Genomic DNA, 12383 nt, shown 5'->3' with positions numbered 1-12383 from the left:
AGAAGATCACTTTTTGATCTGTGACAAATGGCTGAAATTAAAGCAAATAAGAAAAAAGGACAAGCAGGCAAAGAAAACAAGTTATTGTGATCTTATTTCAGTGACAGTACCTAACAACCACCCTCAAAAGAGAGCTTGTTTAGTTATACATCGGCACCAAATACCCACAGAGAAACTTATTTTGGCACATACCAGGAAAAGTGGGGGAGCCAAAGAGAACCCCAGGGAACAACTGTCTAGGATTTGGAAGTCACAATCACAGATGAACCATCTGCACCAAACAAAGCCTCAAATAGAGCCCTGATTATCTGAGGAGATTGATTCATTTGGAAGGAGACCATTATTAAGAGATCCCATTCTACTGGTACTTCTTTTTCTCTGTTTCATTGTGCAGAGGTGGTCTTATTTATTCATTGAAGAATATAAGAAAAGCTGAACAGCTTTGCTCCACTCACCTAGTCCAGAATCAGTTCTAGCCATGGTCATCAGATGCTTTTAGGAGTCCGTAATTATGCAGACAGTGACACCTTTCCCTCACATTACTCAGCAAGTGGTCCTCTCATACTGCAGACCAGTGTTTCTCAACCTTACCAGCTTGAAGATGTGTGGACTTCAACTCCCAGAATTCCCCAGCCAGCATGCTATGGATAAGTTCATACACCATGCTAAACTAAGTTGTGTCCATATGGTTTATGTTTCATCCTGTGGTGGGAATTTATTGATCAATTTATTTCGATTTATATGGCTATCCATCTCAACATCATGTCAAGTGGTGTGAATCCAGCCAATTGTAGCTAATTCAAAATTCATAGATAATTAAACAGTAATGCAATGTGTGAACTCAGTGTGTTGCTTATGGTTTTTTTTTTCCCTGCCAAAGGAAAAACAATGAGTGGCCCATTGCATATGATTACTGTGCTGTGCACATGTTGAAAAAGATTAGAAAGAAGAACTTTGGACCCTGTGGAAGCACAGTAAAGAAGCCTGACTTTTTTCAAGCTTCTGTATCAGCCTACAATAAAAGATGCTGCTGCATTAAAGAATCTAGTTCTTAAGCACTTACCAAGGACTTTTTCCAAACAGTTTCTGAAGTGAGCACAGCCCCAATGACAACAACCCTTGAAAGAGCAGCCCCCCAATAATAATAGAATTAGCATAGCACAGCCATTTCCTATTTGGTATTCTGAAGACCCATCAGGGCTACAGTTCTCAGAATTCTGGGCATTGTCCTGTTAACACTTCTGAAGCCCACCCCCACCCCCCGGAGAAGGCTGTGGTAGCAGATGGATTATAATTAAGCTAGGGCTACATCTGGGCTGCAAAAACCCAGAAGGCTGTTAAATGGCAGCAAAGGGATACAAAACACTTTAAGTCATTGCGGCCATCCCGTGGTTGTCTGGATATTTGTAGCCAAAATATGGTAATCCTAATTTATTGTGCAATGATTTTACAGCTCTGATTTTGCTAATTCTTCCATTAAGTTGTGCAATGCTTCAGATTCAAAAGGAAAAAGGTGCTTTGTAGCATGGAGGGCCACTGACATAGCCCCTGTTGGCGACTCCTTCAAGTAACTGAGTTTTTCTTGGGATTCTGTACCTGTAGTTGCAGTGTGATCCTAGGAAAAGCTGTGTTTGGTTTAGGGAATTGCCTAGAGAGCTAAGTGTGCCCCAGTATGCATCCTAAGCATCTGCACCTCCTTAACAGTTAATGAATTAAACAACAATTGCGCTATGTCACAGGCTTTCAAATCCTGGAACCCCTGATCAAGGGGCAAAGCTTTAGAGATAGAAAATTGGCCTCATTTGAGTGAACTCAGTCTCTGATGGAACCCCATCAAATTCTCATGAAGAACTAGGGTTCTGCAGAACACAGTCTGAGAAACCCTGCCTTGAGTCACCTTCAACAGCAGTTAGGGAAGCGACTCATTGATTTCTATCGGAATGTATCCATCAGTGTTCTCCTCCTTCAAAAGAGTGGTCAAACTTTATCACTGATTACCATACCAGGGAAGTGTTTCTCCTTGACATTGAAAACTGACTAGAGATAAAACAAACAGGTTATGACACCAGTGGACTGCAGAGCTGTTAAAATGATATTTTGCTGAGATTGCCCAAGGAGAATTGCACTTACACTGAAGGGCTTTTAGTGACTGCTTTTACAAAAATACTGGCTAGAAGCTGCATCAGAAGGAAACATTGCTGTCAGTGCTTGCTTCTTCTACCATTAAAAATCCCAAGATTGCTGCTAAAGCTGCATAGTGGAATTTTCCTTCAATATAGTCCCGCTCCACCGAAATAGATCTGACATGTCGTCCAACCCTATTCCTGTGGGTTCAGCAATTCCATCTGCATGTGTGCATAGGTTTGTCATTGTAACGCCCTGGGCACAAAAATTGGAGAAAAAGATGAGATCATTTTTGGAGACAAGCCCAGAAAAGGAAACACAAATCAACTGTGCTTCCTGTTTGCTCCGCTTTTGATTTCTAAAATTCCTTCACAAGGACAAATGTGTTTTTTACCATTTCAATAATCAATAGTTTGTGCTTTCTGAATGAATGGGAACATCAAGTGCTGTATATGATTTTAGGATCAAGCCCATTACAGACGAGGCCTGGCCTTGCCTACAAAAGCTAAGGGTGCCCCAATATGTGCCCTAAACGTCTGGACCTCTCTAAAGTCCTAGAGCAGTGTTTCTCAACCCTGGCAACTTGAAGATGTGTGGACTTCAACTCCTAGAATTCTCCCCATGCTGACTGGGGAGTTCTGGAAGTTGAAGTCCACACATCTTTAGGCTGCCAAGGTTGAGAAACCCACCTCTAGAGATAGGCTGCATCGGCTGCATTTGAGTGAACTTTTTGCCCTTAATCTCGGATGGAACCCCATCAAATTCTCATGGAGATCTAGGGTTCTGCAGAATACAGTCTGAAAAAGCCTGCCTTGAGTCACCTTCCACTTACAACACCTTCAGCTTATGATTTCTAAAACTCCTCTGCAAAGACAAATGTGTTTTTTACCATTTCAAATCATTGATATTTTGTGCTCTCCGAATGAATGGAAACATCAAGTGCCTTATATTATTTTAGGATCAAGCCCTTTACAGTACAGACGAGGCCTGGCCTTCCCTGCAGACCTTTGTGAAGAGAAAGGCCTGCTAAGTTCCCTGGGATAATGAGACAAGTACCACTGTAAATCTTGCAGCTCTTATTTCCTTCATTATCTGCTTTCAGTACAGTAATTAGATTCCTACCCAAGGGCTGCTACTGTAAGTCAGTCTACAGTGCTGACTGGAAAACCTGCTTGCTGCTGCAAGATGATTCACTGCAACCTCGGTGAAGATTGCCTCCTGGTGTCAGTCTGAAAAAGCCATTGGTTCAGGGGTGTCTGCAGGATATGGCTAAAAAAAGTCAAGAGGGTGGCCTTGAGGGTGCAATTGAAGCTTTGCCTGGTTTTTATGTGTGTCAGCCTTTTTGACCACACCATCCAGCCACCTCTGAAATAGCTGGGTTTCATCCAAAGCAGATTGCCTAAGCTGGCACCCTGCAGATATGCTGGCACCCAGCATTCACAATTCCCAACTGGCATCATGTCCAGTATGGCTGGGGAATTCTGGGAGTTGAAGTCCACCTATCTTAAAGTTGCCAGGGTTGAGAAACACTGGTATAGGGTTACCAGTTATCTGAACAGGCAAAGGAGGACACGGACAATTGGAAAAGAGGACAAATGCAGGGGAAAGGAGGACATGCTCGCTGTTTAACTTCCTTGGCATCTGCAACAAAAATTACAGAAAAAAAATGTAGGCCTACATGTATATGAAATTACTTTTTCTAGCATCAGAAAGAGTGATTTTTCAATCACTGTATTTTTCCAACAAATATTTATTTTCAGGAACATATGCTAGCAATAATATAGAATCGACGACACATTTTTCAAACTTTGCCATAGAAACATAGGATGTGTCATATGATACACAGAGTACACTGATCATAGATTTGAAGGGGCTGGATTGAAGCTGGTTGCTGGAATTAGGACATAAATTAAACAATGTAAATCTAGGCTGTCAAGTCTGTTGATGGACGTGGGAAAGAAAGGAGACAATTTACAAGGTCACAATGCACAGAAGTTTCAATGACTACTGTTGCAAAACAGTAAAAAAACAACAACCTCAAAACACTCAAAAATCTGGACAATATTTGATTTTAAGGCTATGCCTGCCAGATGGAAGACATGAGGATAAAAAGGAGGACATGTCCTCCTTTTGCCAGATGCCTGGTAACCCGAGGTGGATACCACATTGAGAAGGCTGGTCCGGAACTTATGGAACGAGGAAACAAATATAACATCTCAATTCTGCATTTCCAAAGCAGCACTTCAGGAGTTTTTGTGAAAATTGTCAAATAACCAAACAGTTTGACACAAGGTTGTCTTAGCTTCTTCCTAGTGTTTTGTTTAGACATAATTAAAATCTATTGTACTATCCTGTGCAATGTTCTCTTTTCTATGTGGCTTTTTTCTTTCCTTTAAAAATCCCAGATCAGCGCACACACAATAGCAAGCCCTGTATCAGAATATTCTTAAACACACTAAAACATTAATAGAAACCAAGCTGAAATCAGCTTTTAAAATTCCTTGTAGTAAAAACCTTATGGCTAGAGACGTTGGCAGTTATAGCTCAACACATCTGGACACCAGGTATGGAAAGTCTCATATAAGGAGAGAAGGAATTGCTAAGATGGAGAGTGAGGGAAAAGAAAGGAAAAAAATGGATTGCTGATTTTCCCTGGGGGTCTTTTCTGTCCGTTCTGACAAATTCATTTGAAATTAGGTCCTTTATAGTTCATTTGTTTCTGACTCTCAGCTCCAGTTAACAAACCACAAGTTGCTCCAGTTGGCTCTAAAGATCTTCCACATTTTGTAGGAGTGAATGCAGTAAAAATAATTAGTAGTAAAAAGATGGCATCTAAACTTGCATTAGAGCTTGACAGGCCCTTGCAGAAAGAACATTGGCAGTTCTAGTTTTACAACAGAAAGGGATTTACCTTGGACCTATTATAGTCAGAGCGGTCTGTGATCCTTGAATGCAGGGAGGATAATTTTAAAATAGACCATGCTATGTGACCATGCTTGATAGCTTGATGCAAGCTACAATCAGAGGCAGGGCAGCAACTAGAGGGGGGCAACCGGGGCATGTGCCCTGGGCACCGCGCTGGGGTGGTGGTGCCAAAATGAGTGCTGGGGGCCACCAAAATGGGCGTGGAATCCATGTTTGCCCCAGGTGACACAGACCCTAGTTGCGGCCCTGATCAGAGGGCCTTTCTGGTCACCAAATGCTGGAGAAAAGCAACAGGCATTGATTGTCTTTGTAATGCTTGTCTTCATGCATTCCAGGGGCATCAGAGACTAAGTGCGGAAAAGTTTGACCCAATTCAATAACCCCTTTCTTATGATCTAATGGTAAAGAACGCAAGTTACGTTACATGCTGGGAAATGGGAAAATACAATTAATTCATTCTGCATTAGAGAGAGATGCCTGGTTACTCTTAGTACTGAATTAAAGGTCTGCTTCTCTTCATGTAGTAAAATGAAAAAGGGGTTTAATATCAGTGTATCAAGAAAGAGGCGTTAGAAACATCCTTTTTCCCAATAATAGTCATGTAAGGGATGAAACCAGTTATATTTAGGTCACATAATAATATAAGGCAATTTCCCACTGCCTACTGCCATCCAAATGTGTTGGCTACAACTCCCATCTCCACTACTATGCATCAGGCTTAAGTCAGAGCTCTGCATGGTGCAGAAGACATAACAACATGCTTGGGCTTTTCTAAACCATTTCTCAAAGCTCTGTGGAAATCAATACGATGCAGTAATTGCTGGCCCCCTCTTGCACTCAGTGGAGAAAGCTGATGTAACTCTTGCCTGCAAAGGGTTCACCTCATCACACTTACTGTTACCAGAACGTCAGACAGGGAGAAAGCTTTGCCTTACACGATACATAGCACAGTGCAGAACAGCATTCCTTTTCTTTGCCTTATGGTAGAACTGTGTGATTTTTTCAACAAATCTGTGTTTCCGCACTTTTCCTGGATAGCTTGAATTTAATGGACAGTTACTAGGGGAGATTTGGCAGGAAGTAGGTTGCAGCTGTAAATTCTTCTGACGTCCACAGATATCCCTCTGTGATATCTCCAGGCCATTTTAATTCTAGATGGACTTGGAAAACACTACTTACCTGGAACAGCTAAAGGCAAATTAAAGCTTCATTGTGGACTGGAGATGAGAAGAAGGTAATGTCATGCAATGAAGCTTAAATCTGCCTTTAGCTGTTCCAGTTTTAAAGTAGCATTTTAATTCTCCCAACCAAGTCTTGCTGTAGAGTAGATCTATGACGCTTACTGACAATGATGATGATGTCAGTGATGATGCAGTCAGGGATTGGGTTCTGCTCAACTTTTATTGGCCACTTTAGGCTGCTGAGGCACACCTCTACCCTTCTGTCACTGCCCTCCATGTCCATTTTGGCTAGGACTGCAGGGCAGACTTGTCACCTGACTTCCACAAAGTTATATAATTATTTAATGTCTGCCTGGCATTTCAGAAAGTGTTGGCTGAGCATTATCTTTATATAGATGAGGGTAGCACTTATCTGAAAGAGTGTGTAAAAAGCATGAGTAGCTTTCCTCTTGAGAGAACACTAGTCCCGTGTTGCACAGGAGGTCAATTTAATCTGAGAAACAAAGCCAAGTTCTGCCTGTTGGGTGTTGCTGGTTCTATCCAAAAGAAATGCATTGCAGTTTTTTTAACTGCTTCTGCCAAAATGTGTTTCATATTTTTGCTGTTTTCATAAGACGGGTGGGGTGGGGGTGGGGGTAACAAAACTACTTTCCTTGACTCATTCCATATCAAAACTACAAGGGCAGCCACTCTCTGCTCTTGTTACTGAGGCAGATTGGATCTTGGCTGTCATGTTGGCACCATTTATGATGGCACACTTTCCTGCTGAATGCATTTTAACATGAATGCCTGGTTGTGCTCTGTAACAACTTTCACAGAACCATAGAAAATAAGTTTTGGAAGGTGCCTTCGAGACAACTCCTTCCTAGTGCAGAAACCTGCTCCTAGACCATTCTGGACAGATGGCCAACTTCTGTTTATGTACTTCCAGTGAAGAAAAACCTACCACCTGCTGAGAAACAGCTTTTGCTGTTAGGAAATTCTTCCTGATGTCCAATCAAGATCTGTTCCATTGTTATTTCAAGCCATTCTTTTTCTGGCTTGTCTTCTGGAACACTGCACAAGTCTGTCCTGTTTTGACATGCCAGCTCTTCAAATACTTGAAGACAACTATCACATTCCCTCCACCCCCACCCCAGTCTTTTTCCCTTCTCCAGGCTAAATATACCCAGTGCCTCCAACTGTTCTTTATATGTTTTCTTCCCCCTTCCATGCTCTTACCAACTTGGCTGTTCTTCTCTGAACATGCTCCAATTTGGATGCATTATTCTAAATGCAGAGTAGAGAGGAAAAATAACTTAGGCAGCCTAGCAGATTGTATTTGCTTTTTTCTAGCTGCATCTTACTGTTGGCTCATGATCCACCAAGAACCCAGATTACTGCCCAGCATGTTGCTCCTGGCACTCATGTCTTTCATTTTTCCTACCCAAATGAAGGACTTTTATTTGTCCTTGTTGACATTCATCTTGCTGGCATCTGCAGCCAACACGAGTGGATTTTGTAACTCATATGGAAGGCATAAGGTTAGGGAAAGCTAGAAGGTAACGGCATTTTGAGAAAGAAATCAGCCACTGGAGAAAAAGAACCCATATCTGAATGCACTTTATTTGGAACTCAATACAATCCTCCTGTATTAGTTTCACATGAGATTGTCTCCAGATCTTGCCTCCCTCCCCAGTTTAGGGTTCCAGTTGCATGCCAAATACATCATGATTCACAAAAAAGCAGCCCAATCTGCATTGCTCTTGTAGAGCCTGCACTGAATTAGAAGAAATGCCGGAGCCAAGTCAGGCACATGCTGCGCTGTTTGGAACACAATATACCCCAACCTCACCGTCCTTTGGACTGTCAAGAGCCATTTGTGGTGAAACGTCTTTCCTCCCTTCTTCTTATAATCAAGGAATAATTATAGATGAAACGGCCAGGCTAAATCCACAAAAATGGTGGTGCTTTGCAAAGCTCTCATGAATGTTTTCAGAGAAAAACTACAACAATAAGTGAACAAAGGGCTGGGTTTAAAAATAACCATTCTCCTTTCAATCCTCCCACTTTGTAAAAAAAAAAAAATCCCATCTCTCAACAGCATTAACTGAGCACTTCTCTATCTCTGTTATGACTACTTGGTGTGGGAGTGGGAAAATATAATATTACCCATACATACGGTAAATTGTATTCAGCTACTCTGCAAGTAGAGCTGTAGTATTTTTGCCTCAATCACCACTATGTCTGACAGGAACAAAGGAGAACCCAAAGGAATGTATGCATATGAGATGTGTGTTAGGAACATCATCTTGGCATTAGATTTGAGGTTTATGTGCCAAAAAAGTTAACTGCTATAAATATCACTGATTTGACTTTGAGTAGTAACAATGACTCCTACAAGCCAAATCACATGACTACCATTTACCTTGACAGTTTCATCCTCTATATCAAAACACTGGCTTCAATAAGGTATGCCCCTATGCCACTAGATAGATTACCATCGGTATAATATGGCTGCATAATACCCCATACACATCAGTGGAAATCTTCCAAGCCAACTGCTGGACCAGCAAAGCTGTGGTAGTAGAAATGCTAAAATCAAATAAAGTATATATTTATTTATGACATGTATATATTTACAACAATTTGTATACCATATCTGTGGGTAGGACACAGAAAGAGTTCATTTACAACTTATTTCATGGGGACTTGGGCTGACAGCACAACTTTACATTAGATCCAGTTGGATCATCCAAATCTAACAGAATGATACACACATCCCCCCCCCCCGCCAAAGAGGCGGTTAAGCTCTCTGTTGGTAAAGGTCAATCATTTTGGCCATAGCTAGCCAAAACTGCTACCCTGCATCACTACTGTTCAGGTGCATATTGCACAAAATGTCTGTACATAGAGTCCCATTGGGGGCCTGAAAGGGGAAGGGTAAGAGTTAAGCAGTCTCCCTCCCTACCCCTACCCACATTAAAGAGGAAGGTAGAGGCATGACATTAGTTGTGTATTCAATGAAATCATTAATTTTTTCTTGCTCAGAAACATCTCCTATACCTTCAGGTTTTAAGACTGCATGTGACTGTTGCTTTTCCCTGTTCTTTCTCTAAGCATCCATCACTGAGTATAAGCTCCATCTGATATCTTATTCTATGCAGACCACAAGTTCACATCATCAGTGCCAGTAACCAGGATGCTCCTAATTATTTTTCCATTTTTAGGCCTTTCAGATTTGGACTGCAGAAACCTAGATGGCCACTGAATAGCAGCAAAATGAGTTAGGGTTTTCTGTAGCTCTTTCCGGCCATCTGGTGGCTATTCAGACTTTTGCAGTCTAGATCTGGTAGCCCTATCAACCTTGATACCAAGTACTTGCTCTAGATCAGTCCTGTATCCTTGTAAGCAACACAACAGGCAAGAAAAGGAGATGTTCCTAATATGGAGTTGATACCTAAAGGCACCCTGCATTTGCTAGCCTGCTGTTTGTTGAGCAACAGTCCAAAATTTAGGAATTCTATTAATCTGATGTTGACAAGTCCATGTGCCTTTTTTTCCTTCCAAGATCCATTCCATCCAAGATGCTATTCAAGCCAGGTTGTGTTTATCTATTGTTCTTTCTTCATTTTTAAGAGACTGATAATAGCTATCTTTCTCTCCCCACATACTGATTCTCTTGCTTGTTTTTGGCCTCTGGATGAGATTCTAATAGGAATGACCAGTGTATGACTGTTTTCAAACATGCTAAGGCAAGGTTTGCCTAACCGTGGTTTACCAAATAAATTATGACTGGATCCATCAAGGCACAAAGAAGCAAACCAATTTTTGACAGTGGGGGTTCTATGGTGGTGTTCCATTTGTGGACGTGAAACGCACATCCCTATTAGCTTGAGTTTATTAGATTTCCTAGTATGGAGGTAACATGGAAGTACAGTGTAGTGGTAAGGTATTGAATTTGAACTTGCTGAAGTCCCCAGTTAACCATGGAGCTCATTAGGTTACTATGGGCCAACCTCTCTTCTCTCAATCGCTCTCAACCTATTTCACAGGCTTGTTGTTCTGGAGAATGAAATTAAGGGGAATCCTCTTATACACTGCTTTGAGCTCCCAGAGAAAAGATGGGATGTAAATGCAATGAATGAAGAAATGAGAAGCAGACGGATGCAAGAGAGTTTTCATCTGTTATTTATTCTCCCATCACAAAGTCTGAATAATTGAAAAACTGGTGATTGTCCATTTCATAATGGCTACATCATATGGAAAAACAGCATGTGTGACAAAGAAACTTATATCTTCTGCAGCTCTGTTTTTGGGCGGGGGGGTGAAGGGGGGTGGGGGGATGGAGAAAGGGAACTACTTCTGCAAGCAGAAACTCCTGGCAGGTAAAAATAAAAAAAACCCTCACCCATTGTTTTTTTTTTTTGAGACTAGAAAATAAGTTTTCTGGATTTGTATCTGTTTCCTATTATAAGATACCTAAGTTCATTATGTGTCATCAAAATGCTGTTTCCTCTGCTTCCTTTGATGAACTCTGATACTGCTTCCTTTCAATGACTTCATCCATCATCATTTCTTGCACGGTAGGTTTCTGAATTAAATCAGACTTGGCTTCTGTACCGTAAAACTATCCAGGCAACTTTATTAAAAAGGAGTGTCCTGCCTGTAAGTACGAATATTATTATCAATAAACATAAGCAATTCATAGTTAAACCCAGTAAGTTTAAAAGCAAAGAAGCAGATGAAAACAATTTTAGGTAGTTTGTAAACAATTTTTTCCCCAAGTTGAGAGAAAGAGTTGCAGATGCTTACCGATCTCCCTTTGTTTTTGTTTTAAGCATTTATTTAAAGACATTTTTATTTCTGCTAATTTGAATTCCCAGTAATCTGTTGCACTTGTGTATGTCATGATCTGCTCTTTAAAAACAACATTTACTATTTTTTAATTTAGTAAAAATATGTATTGACTGTCATGCCATGCATCTCCAAGCACTGAACCAGATTACAAGCTTTCGTAGCTATTAAAATACCATAAAACCTATAAAGCTGTAAGAACTGTAACATCTATAAACCAGCACCATAAGCAGTGAAACAATACCATATATGGGTGCCAAACTTGAGTCACAATTAAAACAATTAATTAAATTTATATTAAATTTCAAGTCACCAACCTACTTTCCCCATCTACTTTTGTTTCCAGGAAAATACTGCATCTTTATACTACTTTATTTCTGGTCTTGCTCAAAACAATGAATTAACCTTCTCTGTGATGAAGTACTCTGGGAGATTCAAAAATATGCTCAGCTGTGACCTTTTCACTATTGCTGTCCCCTCAGTTTTGTGAGCTGATTTAGCTTGGCAGTATATAATAAATAAACCTTTCATTTCAGCTCTCTTGAAGCATCTCATGCAACTTTATTTTCTACCACTACTTGTGGTACCAATACTTGTGGTCACAGACCTCACTGTTGTTTCCCCCAGATGTCCCACTTAAATTTCTCTTTTAGTATAAGAACCTTGATGGATGGAACCCATGACCCATCTAGCTGACCATTCTGTTCTCCCAGGGGCAACAAAAGCCCACAAGAGGGTGCTTTCTTCTTCCTGTGCCCCACTATCATTGAGAGCCACGTTGCCTCTGACACAGGAGGTAGTGAATGGGCTCACACATCATGTTAAGCCATGGTTTGCTGATCCTTGTTTTGCTGACTACACTACAACTGACTGGGGTCACATGACTCAGAAGCAAGCCCACATCATAGCTTAGTGGAAAGTGCGAACCCAGTCTATTTTTAGTCCTCAAGACTAGTAGCCATTATCATGCATAGTCTTATTGGCCATGAATTTGTCCAATTTCCTATTAAAGCTGTCCAAGCTGATAGTGGTTACTACCACTTAAAATCAACGCTGTACTGAAATCTGTCCTGCAAATTCTTAAAAATGTTCTTTCCTGTGCAAGATGCTCGTTTTTCTATTTCAGGGCACTTGAGAATTTGTACTGATTTTTTTTTTATGCTGTTTGGAGCTTATTTTGGAGATGATAGGGGATGATCCTGCTGGTGTTGGCTTTTATGCATCACTGCCCACATTTCCCAGTCTGGAAAAAAAGCCCAATGGGAGGAGTTTCTTCAGGATGTCTTCCCATGGTATTAATGGAGGATGTCAGGGTAG

The sequence above is a fragment of the Candoia aspera genome, chromosome 1 (assembly GCF_035149785.1).
Source record: "Candoia aspera isolate rCanAsp1 chromosome 1, rCanAsp1.hap2, whole genome shotgun sequence".
Lineage (NCBI taxonomy): Eukaryota > Metazoa > Chordata > Lepidosauria > Squamata > Boidae > Candoia > Candoia aspera.
The sequence above is the reverse complement of the archived record's forward strand: the minus strand, read 5'-3'. Positions refer to the sequence as shown.